Source organism: Stenella coeruleoalba (assembly GCF_951394435.1).
Source record: "Stenella coeruleoalba genome assembly, chromosome: X".
NCBI lineage: Eukaryota > Metazoa > Chordata > Mammalia > Artiodactyla > Delphinidae > Stenella > Stenella coeruleoalba.
In genome coordinates this window covers 120,993,151-121,014,988 of record NC_137152.1, presented here as the reverse complement: position 1 = coordinate 121,014,988, position 21,838 = coordinate 120,993,151, and the positions used below count along the sequence as shown (strand labels likewise).

The following is a 21,838-nucleotide window of genomic DNA, read 5'->3' as shown; positions in this document are numbered from 1 at the left end:
TGGGAGACAGGCAGTAAAGAGCCAATAGCTGAAATTTTTCCAGAATGTAAAATGCAACCCAATTTGGATAAACTAAAATAAAACCACATTTAGAAATATCATAGCAAAATTTCAGAACACAAAAGACAGACAGCTAGGCCATTCTAGGCAATAAAACAGATCAATACCAAAGAATAGTATCATACAGACCATCTGCTCTGGTCCTAATACAACTGCATTAGACATCAAGAATAAAAAGATAATATAAAATGCTCTACACTTGAATACTTAAAACGATAGCAACGACAACAACATTTCCTAAATAGCTTTAGAAATCAGAAAATATTCAGAACTGAGGATCTGCAAGAATACTACATATTAAAATGCACCTAAAGCAGTACTGAGGAATTTATATGCATAAATGCTTATCAGAAAATAAAAATAAAAGTAAATGAGCTAAACACTCATCAAAACAAATTGTAAAAATAAGGGTAAAGCTAAAGAAAGGAGAAGCAAGGAAATAATAAACATAGGACCAAAAAAATGATGCAATAAAAAATAAAGATATAATAGACTTTTAAAATCTGTTTCTAAAATAAAATTTTCCAAAAACATTGTTATAACCAGATCAAGAAATAAGGGAGAAGATACATTTTGGAATGAAAAATGCATACCTATGAATAAAAGAGATGGTAAAAGCAGTATTATCAACTCTGTGCCCACACATTTGGAAACAGAGACAGAATGGAGTTTTTCCTAGAAAAAAATGTATTTTACCCAAACCTATTTAATAATACAAGGAAAATTTGAATAAATCCTATAAATGTAAAGAAATTTAGTAATTAAAAATGTATCCACAGAATAACAACCTAACCAAACTCAAACAAAAAAGCCCCAATGTTTTCACAGATGGATGCTTCCAAATATTTAAATAACAGGTATCTCCTATTACATGCAAATTATGCCAGAAAACAGATAAAGAGGGAAACTACCCACCCAACTCATTTTATAATGCTAGTATATTCTTTATACCAAACCAGAAAAGGGAAACTGGGAAGGGAAAATGGGAAAAAGGGAAAATGTTATAAGCCAATTTTATTTGTGATTCATATTCAAAATTCTAAATAAAATTATCAAACCCAAATCAGCATAGTATTTAAAAATTTGGACTAATTCCAGAAATACCAGGATAATTTCACATTAGAAAAAATATAATTCAACATATCAGACAAAAAGAGAAAAAGAATGTGATCACCTCAGTAGATGCAGAAAATGCATTTGATATAATTCAACATACATATATGACTTTAAAAATTTTTCTTAACAGATTAGGTATAGACAGGAACTTTCTTAACCCAGTAAAGGGAATCAACTAAAAACATACTTAAAGGTGGAACATTAAAGATTTCTTTACATTCAGGAAAAAAAAACAAGAGTGGTTGCTAAAATATTTAATATATAGTGCTGAAGGTACAAACGAATGCATTAATATAAAAAAATAAAGTGAATTACTCTTGGAAAGGAAAAATAAAACTGTTCTCAGTCATGAATACTATAATTATCTACATAGAAAATCCAAGAGATTCTGCAATTTACTAGAAATAATAGTTCAGCAAGGTTACTGTATACAAGAAAAATATATAAAAATTAATTTTGTTTCTATATACTGGCAACCAAAATTAGAAAATATTCTTAAAGATACAATAGCAACCAAAATTTATAGGGACTACTGCTTATGGCCACAAAATAACTGATATGGGACTAGCCTTCTTACCATGAACAACTAGGAAACTGGACAAATCATAGGAAATACCTATTTGGATACACTGTACAGTAGGCAGCTCAAGACTGTGATCACTGAGATAAGAACAAAAATGAGAGCAGCCCTACCTAAAGTTACATCCAGACCATGGTTCAGGGAGCAGAATCCTAAGCAGAGCACAGCAGTCTCACTAAAATTAGGAGACAGAAATAAGAGTTCAGGAAGGCCAAGATGGAGGGAATTTGTGGAGCAGAACACCAGAAAGAAAGAACCTGTGGGGATCAGGGTGGGGTAGAATCCTCCAGAAATCTGAATACACATTGTCTTGAATCTTTGGCTGAATACTAAGCTTGCCTGTGCAAGGTGACACTCTACAAGACCAGTCAAAGAATAACTACCAGGAACAAATACCATAAATTCAAAACTAAATAACAATCACAGCTTACACATGGCTGGAAGTCATTTGAGTTTCATCCAGCAGAGTGTAGGAAAAAGACTGAAAAAATTAACAGAGCTTTGGTATGGGGTAATATCAGGCAATCTAAAATATATGTAACTAGATTCCCAGAAGGGGCAAGAAAAATAATATTTGAATAATGGCCAATCTTTTTCCTATACTGGATGAAAAATATAAACTCATATATTCAAGCTCAATGAATCCAAGAAAATAAACACAATGAAAAACTTGCCAAGGCACATCATAAACAAATTGCTGAAAATCAATTACAAAGAGAAAATCTTGAAAGCAAACAGAAATAAAAGATACATTTAATACAGAGTAGGGAAGAATGTCCTCTGTCTGACTTCTCATCAGAATAACCCAAGCCAAAAGAAAATTAAACATCTTTAAAGTTCTGGGGGCAGAGATCAACCCAGAATTCTATATCCAGCAAAAATATACCCTTCAAAGAAATTGAAGGTAAAATAAAGACATCTTCAGATGAATAAAACCTGGAAGAAGTCAAGGCCAGCATACTAGCACTACCAGAAATATTAAGGAAGGACTTCGGGTAGAAGGAAAAGGATGTCAGATAGAAACTCAGATCTAGATAAAGAAATGAAAAGCACTGGAAATAATATATATGGGAATAAAAATAAAATTTTTTATCTTTAATTTCTTTAAAAGATAACTGAAATAAAAGCAAAGAACTCTAAGCTTTATAATACATGTAGACATCAAACCTATGACAATAATAACATAGAAAACAGGAGGGTGGAAAACAAAAATCTGTTGCACGGTTCTTACATTATACATGAAGTGGCACAATATTAATTCACAGAGACAGTAATAAATTAAAGATGTATACTATAAACTGCCTAGAGCAACAAATAAAACTCACCTGAGATATAGATTATAAATCAAAAGAGATAAAATGAAATACTAATTACTCACTACATCCAAAAGAAAGCAGAAAAAGACAAAGAAAACAAAGATCAAATGACACAAACAGAAAACATATAGCAAGATGGTAGATTTAAATCTCACCGTATTAATAATTATATTAACTGTCAGTGGACTAAAAGCACAAATGTAAAGCCTAGGATTGTTAAAACTGGGTATAAAAGTAAGACCAAACTATCTTGTCTACAGGATACTCACTTTAATTATAAAGACCCAGATAGCTTGCAAGTAAAAGAATAGAAACATATATACCATGTAACCCTAATGATGTAAAGCTTGAGTGGCTAATTAGTATCAAAGACTCCAGGTAAGGAATGGTCCTAGAGAAAAAGATTGACCTGACTCCTTTATCATTTTCATAATGATAAAGGAGTCAATCAAGAAGACAAAACAATCCCAAATAGGTATACACCTAATTATAAAGTTTCAAAATGAAGTAAGAACTGAAAGAAGAAATAAACAAACCCACAATTACAGCTGATGAGTTCACTCTCTTCTATCAGTAATCAGTAGAACAAGTAAACAGAAAATAAGTAAGGATATTGAAGACTTACTATAGTGCCAACAAACTTGGCCCCATTTGTTGACAGAATACTACACCCAGCAACTGTAAAACACACATTTACCATTCAATTTGTAACAGAAATAGTGATTCAAAATGTGCTGAGCCATAAGACCAGTTTTAGTAAATTTAAAGTATTAAAATCATACAGATTATGTTCTCTAATGAAAACAATTAATTACAAATCAATAGTAGGGCTTCCCTGGTGGAGCAGTGGTTGAAAATCCGTCTGCCAATGCAGGGGACACAGGTTTGATCCCCGGTCTGGGAAGATCCCACATGTCGCGGAGCAACTAAGCCCATGTGCCACAATACTGAGCCTGTGCTCTAGAGCCTGCGAGCCACAACTACTGAGCCCGCGTGCTGCAACTACTGAAGCCCATGCCCCTAGACCCTGCGCTCCACAACAGAAGCCACCACAGTAAGAAGCCCGTGCACCACAATGAAGAGTAGCCGCCGTTCACCACAACTAAAGAAAGCCCGCATGCAGCAACAAAGACCCAGTGCAGCAAAAAATAAATAAATAAATTTATAAAAACAAACAAAAAAAGGAAATCAATAATAAATAAATAAATTTCTGGAAAACCCCCAAATATTTGGAAATTAAACAATATACTTCTAAATCATTTCTGAGTCAAAGAAGAAACCTTTGGAAAAGCTTTAAACAAAGAAAATTAGACAATATTTCTAACTGAATGATAATATTAACTTTTAATTCCCCAAACTTCAATAATCTAATTGTAATGTATTAAAATTGCATTATGCATATTTATGGTGTCATATATTTCCATCAAGAAAAGTCAACTCGAGGCTTCCGGGAAGATGGCGGAGGAGTAGGACGTGGAGATCACCTTCCTCCCCACAGATACACCAGAAATACATTTACACGTGGAGCAACTCCTGCAGAACACCTACTGAAGGCTGGCAGAAGACCTCAGACCTCCCAAAAGGGAAGAAACTCCCCACGTACCTGGGTAGGGCAAAAGAAAAAAAGAAAAAACAGAGACAAAAGAATAGGGATGGCACCTGCACCAGTGGGAGGGAGCTGTGAAGGAGGAAAAGTTTCCACACACTAGAAGCCCCTTCGCGGGCGGAGACTGCAGGTGGCGGAGGGGAGCCACGGAGGAGAGAGCAGCAACAGAGGTGCGGGGGACAAAGCAGAAAGGTTCCCGCACAGAGGATCGGTGCCAACCAGCACTCACCAGCCCGAGAGGCTTGTCTGCTCACCCGCCGGGGCGGGCGGGGCTGGGAGCTGAGGCTCGGGCTTCAGAGAGCGCCAGGAGAGGACTGGGGTTGGCGGCGTGAACTGCAGGGGCTAGTGCACCATGGCTGGCCGGGAGGGAGTCGAGGGAAAAGTCTGGACCTGCCAAAGAGGCAAGAGACTTTTTCTTCCCTCTTTGTTTCCTGGTGCGCGAGGAGAGGGGATTAAGAGCGCTGCTTAAAGGAGCTCCAGAGATGGGCGTGAGCCGCGGCTAAAAGCGCGGACCCCAGAGATGGGCATGAGACGCTAAGGCTGCTGCTGCCGCCACCAAGAAGCCTGTGTGCGAGCTCAGGTCACTATCCACACCCCCTTCCGGGGAGCCTGTGCAGCCCGCCACTGCCAGGGTCCCGGGATCCAGGGACAACTCCCCCAGGCTAACGCACAGCGCGCCTCAGGCTGGTGCAACGTCACGCCGGCCTCTGCCACTGCAGGCCCACCCCGCACTCCGTGCCCCTCCCTCCCCCAGGCCTGAGTGAGCCAGAGCCCCCGAATCAGCAGCTCCTTTAACCCCGTCCTGTCTGAGCGAAGAACAGACGCCCTCCGGAGGCCTACACGCAGAGGTGGGGCCAAATCCAAAGCTGAGCCCCTGGGAACTGTGAGAACAAAGAAGAGAAAGGGAAATCTCTCCCAGCAGCCTCAGAAGCAGCGGATTAAAGCTCCACAATCAACTTGATGTACCCTGCATCTGTGGAATACATGAATAGACAACGAATCATCCCAAATTGAGGAGGTGGACTTTGAGAGCAAGATTTATGGTTTTTTCCCCTTTTCCTCTTTTTGTGAGTGTGTATGTGTATGCCTCTGTGTGAGATTTTGTCTGTATAGCTTTGCTTCCACCATTTGTCCTAGGGTTCTATCTGTCCGGTTTTTTTTTTGTTTTGGTTTGTTTTTAATTTTTTTCTTAATAATTACTTTTTATTTTAATAACTTTATTTTCTTTTACTTTATCTTTGTTCTTTCTTTCCTTCCTTCCCATCTTTAGACAACGAATCATCCCAAATTGAGGAGGTAGACTTTGAGAGCAAGATTTACGATTTTTCCCACTTTTTCTCTTTTTTGAGTGTCTATGTGTATGCTTCTGTGAGATTTTGTCTGTATAGCTTTGCTTCCACCATTTGTCCTAGGGTTCTATCCATCTGTTTTTTATTCTCTTAAACATTATTTTTTTATTTTAATAACTTTATTATATTTTATCTTATTTATTTTACTTTATCTTTTCTTTTTTTCCTTCCTTCCCTCCTTCCTTCCTTCCCCCTTCCCTCCTTCCCTCCGTCCCTACTTTCTTTCCTTCTTTCTTTCTTTCTTTCTTTCTCCCTACTTCTACTAATTCTTTCTTTCCACTTTTTCTCCCTTTTATTCAGAGCCGTGTGGATGAAAGGCTCTTGGTGCTGCAGCCAGGAGTCAGTGCTGTGCCTCTGAGGTGGGAGAGCCAACTTCAGCACACTGGTCCACAAGAGACCTCCCAGCTCCACATAATATCAAACGGTGAAAATCTCCCAGAGATCTGCAACTCAACACCAGCACCCAGCTTCACTCAACGACCAGCAAGCTACAGTGCTGGACACCCTATACCAAACAACTAGCAAGACAGGAACACAACCCCACCCATTAGCAGAGAGGCTGCCTAAAATCATAATAAGTCCACAGACACCCCAAAACACACCACCAGACGTGGACCTGCCCACCAGAAAGACAAGATCCAACCTCATCCACCTAAACACGGGCACTAGTCCCCTCCACCAGGAAGCCTACACAACCCACTGAACCAACCTAAGCCACTGGGGACAGACACCAAAGAAAAAGGGAACTATGAACCTGCAGCCTGCAAAAAGGAGACCCCAAACACAGTAATATAAGCAAAATGAGAAGACAGAAAAACACACAGCAGATGAAGGAGCAAGATAGAAACCCACCAGACCTAACAAATGAAGAGGAAATAGGCAGTCTACCTGAAAAAGAATTCAGAATAATGATAGTAAAGATGATCCAAAGTCTTGGAAATAAAATCGAGAAAATGCAAGAAACATTTAACAAGGACCTAGAAGAACTAAAGATGAAACAAACAATGATGAACAATAAATGAAATGAAAAATACTCTAGATGGGATCAATAGCACAATAACAGGGGCAGAAGAACGGATAAGTGACCTGGAAGATAAAATAGTGGAAATAACTACTGCAGAGCAGAATAAAGAAAAAAGAATGAAAAGAACTGAGGACAGTCTCAGAGACCTCTGGGACAACATTAAATGCACCAACATTCGAATTATAGGGGTCCCAGAAGAAGAAGAGAAAAAGAAAGGAACTGAGAAAATATTTGAAGAGATTAGAGTTGAAAACTTCCCTAATATGGGAAAGGAAATAGTTAATTAAGTTTAGGAAGCACAGAGAGTCCCATACAGGATAAATCCAAGGAGAAACACGCCAAGACACATATTAATCAAACTGTCAAAAATTAAATACAAAGAAAACATATTAAAAGCAGCAAGGGAAAAACAACAAATAACACACAAGGGAATCCCCATAAGGTTAACAGCTGATCTTTCAGCAGAAACTCTGCAAGCCAGAAGGGACTGGCAGGACATATTTAAAGCGAAGAAGGAGAAAAACCTGCAACCAAGATTAATCTAACCAGCAAGGATCTCATTCAGATTTGATGGAGAAATTAAAATCCTTACAGACAAGCAAAAGCTGAAAGAGTTCAGCACCACCAAACCAGCTCTACAACAACTGCTAAAGGAACTTCTCTAGGCAAGAAAAACAAGAGAAGGAAAAGATCTACAATAACGAACCCAAAACAATTAAGAAAATGGGAATAGGAACATACATATCGATAATTACCTTAAATGTGAATGGATTAAATGCTGCCACCAAAAGACACAGACTGGCTGAATAGATACAAAAACAAGACCCATATATATGCTGTCTACAAGAGACCCACTTCAGACCTAGAGACACATACAGACTGAAAGTAAGGGGATGGAAAAAGATATTTCATGCAAATGGAAACCAATAGAAAGCTGGAGTAGCAATTCTCATATCAGACAAAATAGACTTTAAAATAAAGACTATTAGAAGAGACAAAGAAGGACACTACATAATGATCAAGGGATCGATCCAAGAAGAAGATATAACAGTTGTAAATATTTATGCACCCAACATAGGAGCACCTCAATACATAAGGCAAATACTAACAGCCATAAAAGGGGAAATCAACAGTAACACATTCATAATAGGGGACTTTAACACCCCACTTTCACCAATGGACAGATCATCCAAAATGAAAATAAATAAGGAAACACAAGCTTTAAATGATACATTAAACAAGAGGGACTTAATTGATATTTATAGGACATTCCATCCAAAAACAACAGAATACACATTTTTCTCAAGTGCTCATGGAACATTCTCCAGGATAGATCATACCTTGGGTCACAAATCAAGCCTTGGTAAATTTAAGAAAATTGAAATTGTATCAAGTATCTTTTCCGACCACAGCGCTATGAGACTAGGTATCAATTACAGGAAGAGATCTGTAAAAAATACAAACACATGGAGGCTAAACAATACACTACTTAATAAAGAAGTGATCACTGAAGAAATCAAAGAGGAAATCAAAAAATACCTAGAAGCAAATGACAATGGAGACACGACGACCCAAAATCTATGGGATGCAGCAAAAGCAGTTCTAAGAGGGAAGTTTAGAGCAATACAATCCAACCTTAAGAAACAGGAAACATCTCGAATAAACAAACTAACCTTGCACCTAAAGCAATTAGAGAACGAAGAACAAAAATGCCCAAAGGTAGCAGAAGGAAGGAATCATAAAAATCAGATCAGAAAAAAAGGATAAAGAAATGAAGGAAACAATAGCAAAGATCAAGAAAACTAAAAGCTGGTTATTTGAGAAGATAAACAAAATTGATAAACCATTAGCCAGACTCATCAAGAAAAAAAGGGAGAAGACCCAAATCAATAGAATCAGAAATGAAAAAGGAGAAGTAACAACTGACACTGCAGAAATACACAGGATCATGAGAGATTACTACAAGCAACTCTATGCCAATAAAATGGACAACCTGGAAGAAATGGACAAATTCTTAGAAACGCACAACCTGCCAAAACTGAATCAGGAAGAAATAGAAAATATGAACAGAGCAATCACAAGCACTGAAATTGAAACTGTGATTAAAAATCTTCCAACAAACCAAAGCCCAGGACCAGACGGCTTCACAGGCGAATTCTATCAAACATTTAGAGAAGAGCAAACACCTATCCTTCTCAAACTCTTCCAAAATACAGCAGAGGGAGGAACACTCCCAAACTCATTCGACAAGGCCACCATCACCCTGATACCAAAACCAGACAAGGATGTCACAAAGAAAGAAAACTACAGGCCAATATCACTGATGAACATACATGCAAAAATCCTCAACAAAGTACTAGCAAACAGAATCCAACAGCACATTAAACGGATCATACACCATGATCAAGTGGGGTTTATTCCAGGAATGCAAGAATTCTTCAATATATGCAAACCAATCAACGTGATACACCATATTAACAAATTGAAGGAGAAAAACCATATGATCATCTCAATAGATGCAGAGAAAGCTTTCGACAAAATTCAACATCCATTTATGATAAAATCCCTGCAGAAAGTAGGCATACAGGGAACTTTCCTCAACATAATAAAGGCCACATATGACAAACCCACAGCCAACATCATCCTCAATGGTGAAAAACTGAAAGCATTTCCACTAAGATCAGGAACAAGACAAGGTTGCCCACTATCACCACTCTTATTCAACATAGTTTTGGAAGTTTTAGGCACAGCAATCAGAGAAGAAAAGGAAATAAAAAGAATCCAAATCAGAAAAGAAGAAGTAAAGCTGTCACTGTTTGCAGATGACATGATACTATACATAGAGAATCCTAAAGATGCTACTAGAAAACTACTAGAGCTAATCAATGAATTTGGTAAAGTAGCAGGATACAAAATTAATGCACAGAAATCTCTGGCATTCCTATACACTAACGATGAAAGATCTGAAAGTGAAATCAAGAAAACACTCCCATTTACCATTGCAACAAAACGGATAAAATATCTAGGAATAAGCCTACCTAAGGAGACAAAAGACCTATATGCAGATAATTATAAGACACTGTTGAAAGAAATTAAAGACGATAGAAATAGATGGAGAGATATACCATGTTCTTGGATTGGAAGAATCAACATTGTGAAAATAACTCTACTACCCAAAGCAATCTACAGATTCAATGCAATCCCTATCAAACTACCACTGGCATTTTTCACAGAAGTAGAACAAAAAATTTCACAATTTGTGTGGAAACACAAAAGACTCCGAATAGCGAAAGCAATCTTGAGAACAAAAAACAGCTGGAGGAATCAGGCTCCCTGTCTTCAGACTATACTACAAAGCTACAGTAATCAAGACAGTATGGTACTGGCACAAAAACAGATCAAAGCAGATAGAAAGCCCAGAGATATACCCACGCACATATGGTCACCTTATCTTTGATAAAGGGGGCAGGAATGTACAGTGGAGAAAGGACAGCCTCTTCAATAAGTGGTTCTGGGAAAACGGGACAGGTACATGTAAAAGTATGAGATTAGATCACTCCCTAACACCATACACAAAAATAAGCTCAAAATGGATTAAAGACCTAAATGTAAGGCCAGAAACTATCAAACTCTTAGCGGAAAACATACGCAGAACACTCTATGACATAAATCACAGCAAGATCCTTTTTGACCCACCTCCTAGAGAAAAGGAAATAAAAACAAAAATAAACAAATGGGACCTAATGAAACTTCAAAGCTTTTGCACAGCAAAGGAAACCATAAACAAGACCAAAAGACAACCCTCTGAATGGGAGAAAATGTTTGCAAATGAAGCAACTGACAAAGGATTAATCTCCAAAATTTATCAGCAGCTCACGCAACTTAATAACAAAAAAACAACCCAATCCAAAAATGGGCAGAAGACCTAAATAGACATTTCTCCAAAGAAGATATACAGACTGCCAACAAGCACATGAAAGAATGCTCAACATCACTAATCATTAGTGAAATGAAATCAAAACTACAATGAGATATCATCTCACACCTGTCAGAATGGCCATCATCAAAAAATCTAAAACCAATAAATGCTGGAGAGGCTGTGGAGTAAAGGGAACCGTCTTGCACTGTTTGTGGGAATATAAATTGATACAGCCACTGTGGAGAACAGCATGGAGGTTCCTTAAAAAACTACAAATAGAACTACCATATGACCCAGCAATCCCACTACTGGGCATATACCCTGAGAAAACCGTAATTCAAAAAGAGTCATGTACCAAAATGTTCATTGCAGCTCTATTTACAATAGCCCGGAGATGGAAACAACCTAAGTGTCTATCATTGGATGAATGGATAAAGAAGATGTGGCACATATATAGAATGGAATATTACTCAGCCATAAAAACAAATGAAATTGAGCTATTTGTAATGAGGTGGATAGACCTAGAGTCTGTCATACAGAGTGAAGTAAGTCAGAAAGAGTGACAAATACCGTATGCTAACACATATATACGGAATTTAAGGGAAAAAAATGTCATGAAGAACCTAGGGGTAAGACGGGAATAAAGACACAGACCTACTAGAGAATGGACTTGAGGATATGGGGAGGGGGAAGGGTAAGCTGTGACAAAGCGAGAGAGAGGCATGACATATATACACTACCAAACGTAAGGTAGTTAGCTAGTGGGAAGCAGTCGCATAGCACAGGGAGATCAGCTGGGTGCTTTGTGACCGCCTGGAGGGGTGGGATAGGGAGGGTGGGAGGGAGGGAGACACAAGAGGGAAGAGATATGGGAACATATGTATATGTATAACTGATTCACTTTGTTATAAAGCAGAAACTAACACACCATTGTAAAGCAATTATACTCCAATAAAGATGTTAAAAAAGTAAAAATAAAAAAATAAAGTACAAAAAAAGTCAAATCTATATAATTGCTCAAATCACTTTTTCATGTTCTAAAATTACATTTATGTTTCTTCATATAGAAAAGAAACTATATAGTGCTTAGTAGTTAATTTAACAAAAATGAGCAAAATTATTTCACAGAAAATAATGTCTTTATTGATGAATATAAAAAAAGTTCTAAATGAATGGAAAGGTAGGTCATATCCCTGGACAGAAGTACCAATATTGTAACTTTATCACATCTCCCCAACTAATCTACAAATTAACGTAACTGATCAAAACTCAGTAGATATTTTGATTTGGGTTTGGTTTTCTATATAACTTCAAAAGTTAATTACAAAATTCCCATGGAAAGCAAAAAGTCAGAAATATCTAGAATAATTTTGAAGAACAACAATGTACAAGGATGTTCTCTACTAGACATCAAGGATTCTTGTAAAGCTATATAGTGCTTAGGTAAATGGATAACGGTGCAAAGCATAAGTAGAGAAAAACGGGACAGAAGAGACCCATTAGGAACAGATCGGTGCATAAACTGAAATTTGATTTGTGACAAAAGAAGCATTATAATTTTGAAATTTCTACATGGAGTGTGTGTGTGTGTGTGTGTGTGTGTGTGTTTTAATATAGTCCTTTCTGTATACTGAGGCAACAAAATTTGTTTGCAAGCTATTTAAATACAAGCATCATGCCTTATATGTCTTTGCTATTTCCAACAGCACCCAGCTCTACACAGAGAAGACACTCAAAACACACCATTAAATTCGCCTGCCAGAATCTCCAAATAAATTCTCAGATTATATAAAGTATAAGGGGCAGGATTTGATACTGGCTCCACCATTGATTAGGCAAGTTAAACTAAGTTTCAATCTCCTTGTTTGGAAAACGGGGATAATAATGGTACCCACTTTCATAGGCTTGTTGTAAAGGTTAAATGAGTATGTAAATTACTTTGGCATAGTGGTAAATGCTGAGTACTAAATAAATGTTCATCATTATTTTGAAAAAGCTCACACCACTAAATATCTGACGACTTTCCTTATCCATTGGACAGGGTCAGCACAGACCTGTTAATTACTGGCCTGTTCCACTCAGTAATTCATTCTAAAACAAAGACTTAAAAACTTACACGGGGTAGGGGGGGCGGGGGGGGGGGGAGAACATACAAAGACTGAAAAAAGAATATAGTTAATTAAAAGTTCTCAGGCCAAAAGTAGCCAGCCTTCCTATGCAAAGTAACAATTATTTCATTCAGAATAGCAGAGTGTGAGTGCCTTTTTCCAAAAACAATGGGAAATAACCTAAAATCTCATCAAATTTTATTACTAAAGTATAATATAAAGGTCAAAATTCAAGCAGGTCATGCTTGCAAAGATTTCTTCTTTTGGGAAGGCAAGGCACTTTCAATTTTCTGGTGTGTGTGTGTGTGTGTGTGTGTGTGCGTGTACACACATATTTTTAGTTCACAAGAAAGCACACTGAATAGACGGGTTACGATTAGCTCTCTGTGGTTGAGAATCACTTATGCAGATACTTTCTAGTGTGACAATTATGATGGCATAGGTTATCAATGTTCTGTTCGGATAAAATTCACAGTCAAAGGAATCTTCACTCAGTTTCTCAGTCTCATACCTGCCAGAACCAAATAAATTAGCATACTCACAGTTCAGACCCCGTGGCAGTATTCACCTCTGGATGATCAAATCTGGGCTTCTGCTGCTAATGCTCTTGAAAACATATTGCAGGGGCCATGTCTGGGGCCTATGTGACACACATAACATGTGCCATCGTCTCCCAGTACAAATAATTCAGGACTAAATGACACTAAAAGTTTAATCCTGAATTAGAATCAAAGTGAACACATCCTGAGAACTATTGCAGGACTCAGCTAGTCCCCGTGTGTGTTCAACCTTCCCTCATCCCTGGACTGCTTTCAAGAGTCTCAGAGTTGCTACACTCTGCAGTTGCCAAAGCAGAGAAAACAGGCTAACGAGCAACAGAGTAGCAAGAGCATGACTTTCTCTGGGTGCAAACCTAGGGCAGCAGAAAGCCTTGGAACAAAGACTGCAACACTGTAATGTAAGGAATTTACTTACATATCTCAGGGCTGATGACCTTTCCAACAAATTCTCCCCCAATTCAGATAGATACAGGAACTCAGCCACCTTTGCCTGTTCTGCTTGAGGATTTATACATTTGAATTTTAATGAAGTTCCATGTGAATATCTACAATTGTTGCATTCTGCAATTTGAAATAGAGTAACATTTTCCCAGGACAAGGAGTCCAAGCTCTCTTTATCCTTCTCCTCCCAAGATTACATTCCTTATTTCACAGCAATTTTGTGACACTCCCCAGTAGATTTTTCATATTTTTTAATCAATGCAGAGTCCACTGGAAAGCAAGTTTGTGAAGAATCAGTATTATGAAAAAATAATTGTTATAGTATAGCTTGAAAAGATAACAATATTGTATATACTATATCAGGCCAATCATTTAAAGCATGATATATGAATGAAGAAATAAAATACTGTGTATAAACGGGACTAGGGGGCAAAAACATTCAGAGGTGTCTTTGGGTGATGGAACTTTGGAAGGTTAAAACTTTTTTTGCATGTTTAAAGTTTGCTCTAATTAGTATGTGTGGCATTCAAAATTAAGAAACACCTCTCAAAAATAATATGAGAGCGAGTGTTGAACAGTGAAGAGTCTGGGCTTTGGAATCAACTGGACCTGGGTTCAAATTCCAATTCTACCTCTTTATAATTGTGTGACCTTTGGTGAGTTCCTTAACCTTTATGAGTCTCAAGTATCTCAACAGTAAAATTTGGATTACAATACTTACATGTCAAGGTTTTTATAAGAATTAAGTTGACATATATATAAAGTGGCACATGGTAGCCACTCAATAAGTTGTAGCTTTAATCAGAGGTATTAGCAGCAGGATAAAATCTACAGGACTGGGACTTCCCTGGTGGTCCAGTGGCTAAGACTTCCACTACAGGGGGCACGGGTTCAATCCTGGTCGGGGAAAAAAAAGAAAGAAAGAAATCTAAAGGACTGTGAAGAAGTTCCATTCTTCTCAGAGAGGGAAGCAATGGCAAAAAATTGGCAATACAGGGAGGTTTCTTGTTGCCACTTGTTGGGGCAAGAAGGAGAGAACCTTGAGATCAAGCTGGGTAAATCTAACATGTCATGGACAAGTGGTGTCTCAGGTCTGGGTATAGTCACGGCATCAGGACACCTAATGGATGTCCTCATCATCAGCAACGTGAGGTGGAAGAGCCTGACCCTGTAGTGGTACCGAGCTGCACAGAAGCCTCATTTCCTCCTGCAGCGTGCAGCTGCCCATCTTTAGGTATGGAGGCGGGGATGAACAGATTGACCCTTGGTTGGAGTTTTTCTGGGCACCAAGGAGGACAAGAGGCACTAAAGATATAGGCCAGAAAAAGTACTGGAAGTCTTGGACCATAATGTAAAGATTAACTAAGTAAAGAAGTTGTGGGCAGGGATGGGGGAGGTTCCCTGAGGAAAAAGGACAGCAGTCAAGTGGCTGGAATGAATTAGAAGAGGGAGATGAGCAAGGGTACTAAACGTATCACAGAAAGGGCAATGGAAGAAGAGGAGGTTAGGGGCATCACTGGGGAGAATTAGCCGAAAATGTCACCAGCGGTTCTGGTAATACCAAATGCAATCATGAAAAATACTGTTTTTCACAGAGAGAGAGAGAGAGAGAGAGAGAGAGAGCGAGAGAGAGCGACCACATCTTTACCTTTCCACATCCCCAAAGGGGCTGAAGTTAACTAGGAAGTGCCCTATCACCAAGGAAAAACTGCCCTCTCTGCGGGGCTGCCTGAATTCCAGGCAGTCGCTGGGAGGCCTCGTGAGCTAGTCAAGCAGATTTAGTCCTATTTCAGCAGCAGCCAGAACTGTGCTGAGCTTCCTCCACCCAGCCCCCTGCCAGTCTGTCAGTCAGCTCAGCCAGCCTGACAGAGACAAGGAAGCCCCTGTGGCCTCCTCCACACAATAATGGCAAGAAAGTGTTTGGCTCGAGTAAACATCATTTTAAATATTTATATGGAATTTTAAAGAAAACCAGAGAGGGTCTGAAGAAAAGCAGAATATAGGGGTGAATGCATCTTTGACTATTACTGTGGTTAGAACATTTGTTTATTTTCAAGTAAAAAACTCAAAGTATTTAAAATGACATTGTAGAAGACAATCACGCCACGTATTTGGAGTTATAAAATTTGCTGTGCATCATCAGGGATCAACTCTGTCTTTATACAGAGAGACACACACGTTTTTCTATAAACAATTGCTCAAGAAAAGGGGTCTTTAAAATCTCAGTAGGATGCTGGCTTATTTTTTTTTAAGTTGATAGGAAAAAATGCATGATGGCATGCTTCATCAATTTGAAGTCATCCACTCTCACTCATATAAGGTTTATTAAAGATATTTAATCAGCAAGGAAGGGTGAAATATTTACAATTCTTATGTAGACAGTAATGATGTTAAATGTGTATGGCATAAATATATCAAGTAAGTCAGTGGGATTTTCCAATGTATTTTCAATCAAGACTTTCTTCAAAAATAACAACTCTGGAGGAGCTTCAAGATGGCAGAAGAGTAAGACGTAGAGATCACCTTCCTCTCCACAAATACATCAGAAATACATCTACCCGTGGAGCAGCTCCTACAGAACACCTACTGAACACTGGCAGAAGACCTCAGACCTCCCAAAAGGCAAGAAACTCCCCACGTATCTGGGTAGGGCAAAAGAAAAAAAGAAAAAACAGAGACAAAAGAATAGGGATGGGACCTGCACCAGTGGGAGGGAGCTGTGAAGGAGGAAAAGTTTCCACACACTAGGAAGCCCCTTCGCGGGCGGAGACTGTGGGTGGCGGAGGGGGGGAGCTTCGGAGCCACGGAGGAGAGCGCAGCAACAGGGCTGTGGAGGGCAAAGCGGAGAGATTCCCGCACAGAGGATCAGTGCCGACCGGCACTCACCAGCCCAAGAGGCTTATCTGCTCACCCACCAGGGCGGGCGGGGGCTGGGAGCTGAGGCTCAGGCTTTGGAGGTCAGACCCCAGGGAGAGGACTGCGGTTGGCTGCATGAACACAGTCTGAAGGGACCAGTGCGCCACAGCTAGCCGGGAGGGAGTCCGGGGAAATGTCTGGAACTGCCAAAGAGGCAACAGACTTTTTCTTGCCTCTTTGTTTCCTGGTGCGCGAGGAGAGGGGATTAAGAGCGCTGCTTAAAGGAGCTCCAGAGACGGGCGCAAGCCGTGGCTAAAAGCGTGAACCCCAGAGACGGGCATGAGACGCTAAGGCTGCTGCTGCCGCCACCAAGAAGCCTGTGTGCGAGCACAGGTCACTCTCCACACCCCCCTTCCAGGGAGCCTGTGCAGCCAACCACTGCCAGGGTCCCAGGATCCAGGGACAACTCCCCCAGGGAGAATGCACGGTGCGTCTCAGGCTGGTACAACGTCACGCCGGCCTCTGCTGCCGCAGGTCCGCCCCGCACTCTGTGCCCCTCCCTCATCCCCGGCCTGAGTGAGCCAGAGCCCCCTAATCAGCCGCTCCTTTAACCCCGTCCTGTCTGACACAAGAACAGATGCCCTCCGGCGACCTACACGCAGAGGCGGGGCCAAGTCCAAAGCTGAACCCTGGGAGCTGTGCGAACAAAGAAGAGAAAGGGAAATCTCTCCCAGCAGCCTCAGCAGCAGCGGATTAAATCTCCACAATCAACTTGATGTACCTGCATCTGTGGAATACCTGAATAGACAACGAATCATCCCAAATTGAGGAGGTGGACTTTGACAGCAAGATTTATGATTTTTTCTCCTTTTCCTCTTTTTGTGAGTGTGTATGTATATGCTTCTGTGTGAGATTTTTTCTCTATAGCTTTGCTTTTACCATTTGGCCTAGGATTCTGTCTGTTCATTTTTTGTTTGTTTGTTTTGGTTTGGTTTGGTTTTTGGTTTTTTTAGTATAGTTTATAGCGCTCGTTATCATTTGTGGATTTGTTTTGTGGTTTGGATGTTGTCTTCTTTCTTTCTTTTTCTAATTAGTTTAAAAATTTTTTAATAATTACTTTTTATTTTAATAACTTTATTTTATTTTATTGTATCTTCTTCATTCATTCATTCTTTTTTTTTTCTCCCTTTTATTCTAAGCCGTGTGGATGACAGGCTCTAGGTGCTCCAGCCAGGTGTCAGGGCTGTGCCTCTGAGGTGGGAGAGCCAAGTTCAGGACACTGGCCCACAAGAGAACTCCCAGCTCCAGGTAATATCAAATGGCGAAAGTCTTCCAGAGATCTCAATGCCAAGACCCAGCTCCACTCAACGACCAGCAAGCTACAGTGCAGGACACCCTATGCCAAACAACTAGCAAGACAGGAACACAACCATAATCATTAGCAGAGAGGCTGCCTAAAATCATAGTAAGGCCACAGACACCCCAAAAAACACCACCACACGTGGACGTGCCCACCAGAAAGACAAGATCCAGCCTAATCCACCAGAACAAAGGTACTAGTCCCCTCCATCAGGAAGCCTACACAATCCGCTGAAACAACCTTAGCCACTGGGGGCAGACACCAAAAACAATGGGAACTACGAACCTGCAGCCTGCGAAAAGGAGACCCCAAACACAGTAAGTTAAGCAAAATGAGAAGACAGAGAAACACACAGCAGATGAAGGAGCAAGGCAAAAACCCACCAGACCAAACAAATGAAGAGGAAATAGGCAGTCTACCTGAAAAAGAATTCAGAGTAATGAGAGTAAAGATGATCCAAAATCTTGGAAGTAGAATAGAGAAAATATAAGAAACATTTAACAAGGACCTAGAAGAACTAAAGACAAACAAACAGTAATGAACAACAAAATAAATGAAATTAAAAATTCTCTAGAAGGGAACAATAGCAGAATAACTGAGGCAGAAGAATGGATAAGTGACCTGGAAGATAAAATAGTGGAAATAACTACTGCAGAGCAGAATAAAGAAAAAAAATGAAAAGAATTGAGGACACTCTCAGAGACCTCTGGGACAACATTAAATGCACCAATATTCAAATTACAGGGTTCCCAGAAGAAGAGAAAAAGAAAGGGACTGAGAAAATATATGAAGAGATTATAGTTGAAAACTTCTCTAATATGGGAAAGGAAATAATCAAGTCCAGGAAGCACAGAGTCCCATACAGGATAAATCCAAGGAGATATACGCCAAGGAGAAATACGCCAAGACACATATTAATCAAACTGTCAAAAATTAAATACAAAGAAAACATATTAAAAGCAGCAAGGGAAAAACAACAAATAACACACAAGGGAATCCCCATAAGGTTAACAGCTGATCTTTCAGCAGAAACTCTGCAATCCAGAAGGGAGTGGCAGGACATATTTAAAGTGATGAAGGAGAAAAACCTACAACCAAGATTACTCTACCCAGCAAGGATCTCATTCAGATTTGACGGAGAAATTGAAACATTTACACACAAGCTAAAACTAAGAGAATTCAGCACCACCAAACAAGCTTTACAAAATGCTAAAGGAACGTCTCTAGGCAGGAAACACAAGAGAAGGAAAAGACCTACAATAACAAATCCAAAACAATTAAGAAAATGGTAATAGGAACATACATATTGATAATTACCTTAAATGTAAACGGATTAAATGCTCCAACCAAAAGACATAGACTGGCTGAATGGATACAAAAACAAGACCTGTATATATGCTGTCTAGAAGAGACCCACTTCAGACCTAGGGACACATACAGACAGAATGTGAGGGGATGGAAAAAGATATTCCATGCAAATGGAAACCAAAAGAAAGCTGGAGTAGCAATTCTCATATCAGACAAAATAGACTTTAAAATAAAGTCTATTACAAGAGACAAAGAAGGACACTACATAATGATGAAGGGATCGATCCAAGAAGAAGATATAACAATTGTAAATATTTATGCACCCAACATAGGAGCACCTCAATACATAAGGCAAATACTAACAGCCATAAAAGGGGAAATTGATAGTAACACAATCATAGTAGGGGACTTTAACACCCCACTTTCACCAATGGACAGATCATCCAAAAGAACAATAAATAAGGTAATACAAGCTTAAAATGATACATTAAACAAAATGGACTTAATTGATATTTATAGGACATTCCTTCATAAGCCAGCAATGAAGGAAATGATCCCAACAGCACAGGCACACACACATCTACACAGGTCACACGTCCACTCTTTCCCAGACGGAAGCTGAGGCTCATTCTCTGCATATTTTTTGGCCTCTTCTGAGGACAGGGCCAGGTCAACTGTGTCCATTGTTGTATTTCCAGGTACCCTGCACTGTTCCTAGCAGAAAATGCATGCTGCATATATATTTGTTGAATGAATAAATGAATGAAAAAGCACCGAGTCCTAACTGCCAAAATGCGGATGAGCAGCCAAACGTTGCTGAACACCTCTCACCCAGCTAATCCTGTTCCTAAAAGACAGATGAGTTAAACAAAAAATAAGAAACAAACAAACAATGGCAAACCCAGATCTGTAGAGAAACAAAGTCAGATCTAAAAGTGTATCTCGGGACTTCCCTGGTGGTGCAGTGGATGAGAATCCCCCTGCCAATGCAGGGGACATGGGTTCGAGCCCTGGTCCTGGAAGATCCCACATGCCACGGAGCAACTAAGCCCATGCGCCACACTACTGAGCCTGCGCTCTAGAGCCCGCAAACCACAACTACTGAAGCCCACGTGCCACAACTACTGAGCCCATGTGCCACAGCTACTGAAGCCCATGCGCCTAGAGCCCATGCTCCACAACAAGGGAAGCCACTGCGATGAGAAGCCCGCACACTGCAACAAAGAGTAGCCCCCGCTGGCTACAACCAGAGAAAGCCCGTGCACAGCAACGAAGACCCAACGCAGCCAAAAGTAAATAAATAAAAGTGTATCTCTTATTGGTTTTGTACTTTGGGGAATTCTGCCTGGCATGTTCTCTTAGCCTGAGGCAATAAGGAAAACTAAAAGGCAAAATGTTCTTACATCCTTCACCACTCTGGCAGAATAGTTCAAGTTTCTATGTGGGGTAGTAAAAACTGAACCTGATTCCTAATCCTGGTCTTATTCCAATTATGTCTCTGGATCTTCTACAAACCCCTCCCATGGTCTGGCCAGTTCTGAAATGTCAGCAATTCATTTAATCCTCGTCCCTACTATTCCTTGGAAGCACAGAGACTTTTGGGTAATCTACGTAAATCCACTGATTCAAGGCAAGGGAATAAACACTGCTGAACTAAAAGCTTCCCAGAAGGTGGTACCAGAAATTACTGTGTAATGGACACAGAAGCCTTCAACCAGTGGATGGAAAGAACATCACAGGCAGAAAACAGAGCCTGAGTAAGGGCACCAACGTGAAATGTCATGGTTACAACAAATGGTCCTTACTGCTTCCTAGCATGTGAACTTGGGCAACTTATTTAACCTTTCTGAGCCTCTGTGTCCTCATCTATAAAATGAGAACAATAATAGCACCACTTCACAGGGCGCTTGTGAAGATTCACTGATATAATGGATATCAAAGTGCCTACCCTAGTGCCAGATATAGAGTAAGGACACAATAAATGCTTGTAAACAAAGTGTGATAAGAGACAGAAAGTAGAATAGTGGTTACCAGGGGCTGGGGGCAGGGGGAAATGAGGATACAGTTTAATGGGGACAGGGTTTCAGTTTGGGATGATGAAAACCTGGAAATGAAGAGCGACGATGGTTGCACAGCAATGTGAATGTATTTAATGCCACTTGATTGTAGGCTTAAAAAATGTTAAAATAGTAACTTTTATGTTACGTATATTTTACTACCACAATAAAAAATGCA

The 21,838-nt window shown here is 39.7% G+C and overlaps 1 protein-coding gene across 8 annotated transcripts in view; it reads right to left on the bottom strand.

The window, feature by feature from the left end:
- Nucleotides 1–21,838, bottom strand: part of PASD1 (PAS domain containing repressor 1) — a 121,009-nt gene that overhangs the window by 69,433 nt on the left and 29,738 nt on the right. For 4 of the 8 annotated variants that reach the window (XM_079911563.1, XM_079911569.1, XM_079911570.1 and 1 more), the window contains exon 1: nucleotides 13,621–13,908. The exons of 3 other annotated variants lie outside the window; for them this stretch is intronic. The gene's annotated coding sequence lies outside the window, so the exon portion shown is untranslated. Of the gene's footprint in view, nucleotides 1–13,620; nucleotides 13,909–14,053; nucleotides 14,140–21,838 lie in introns of those variants that run through there. One more of the 8 variants, XM_079911567.1, reaches the window with a different exon arrangement.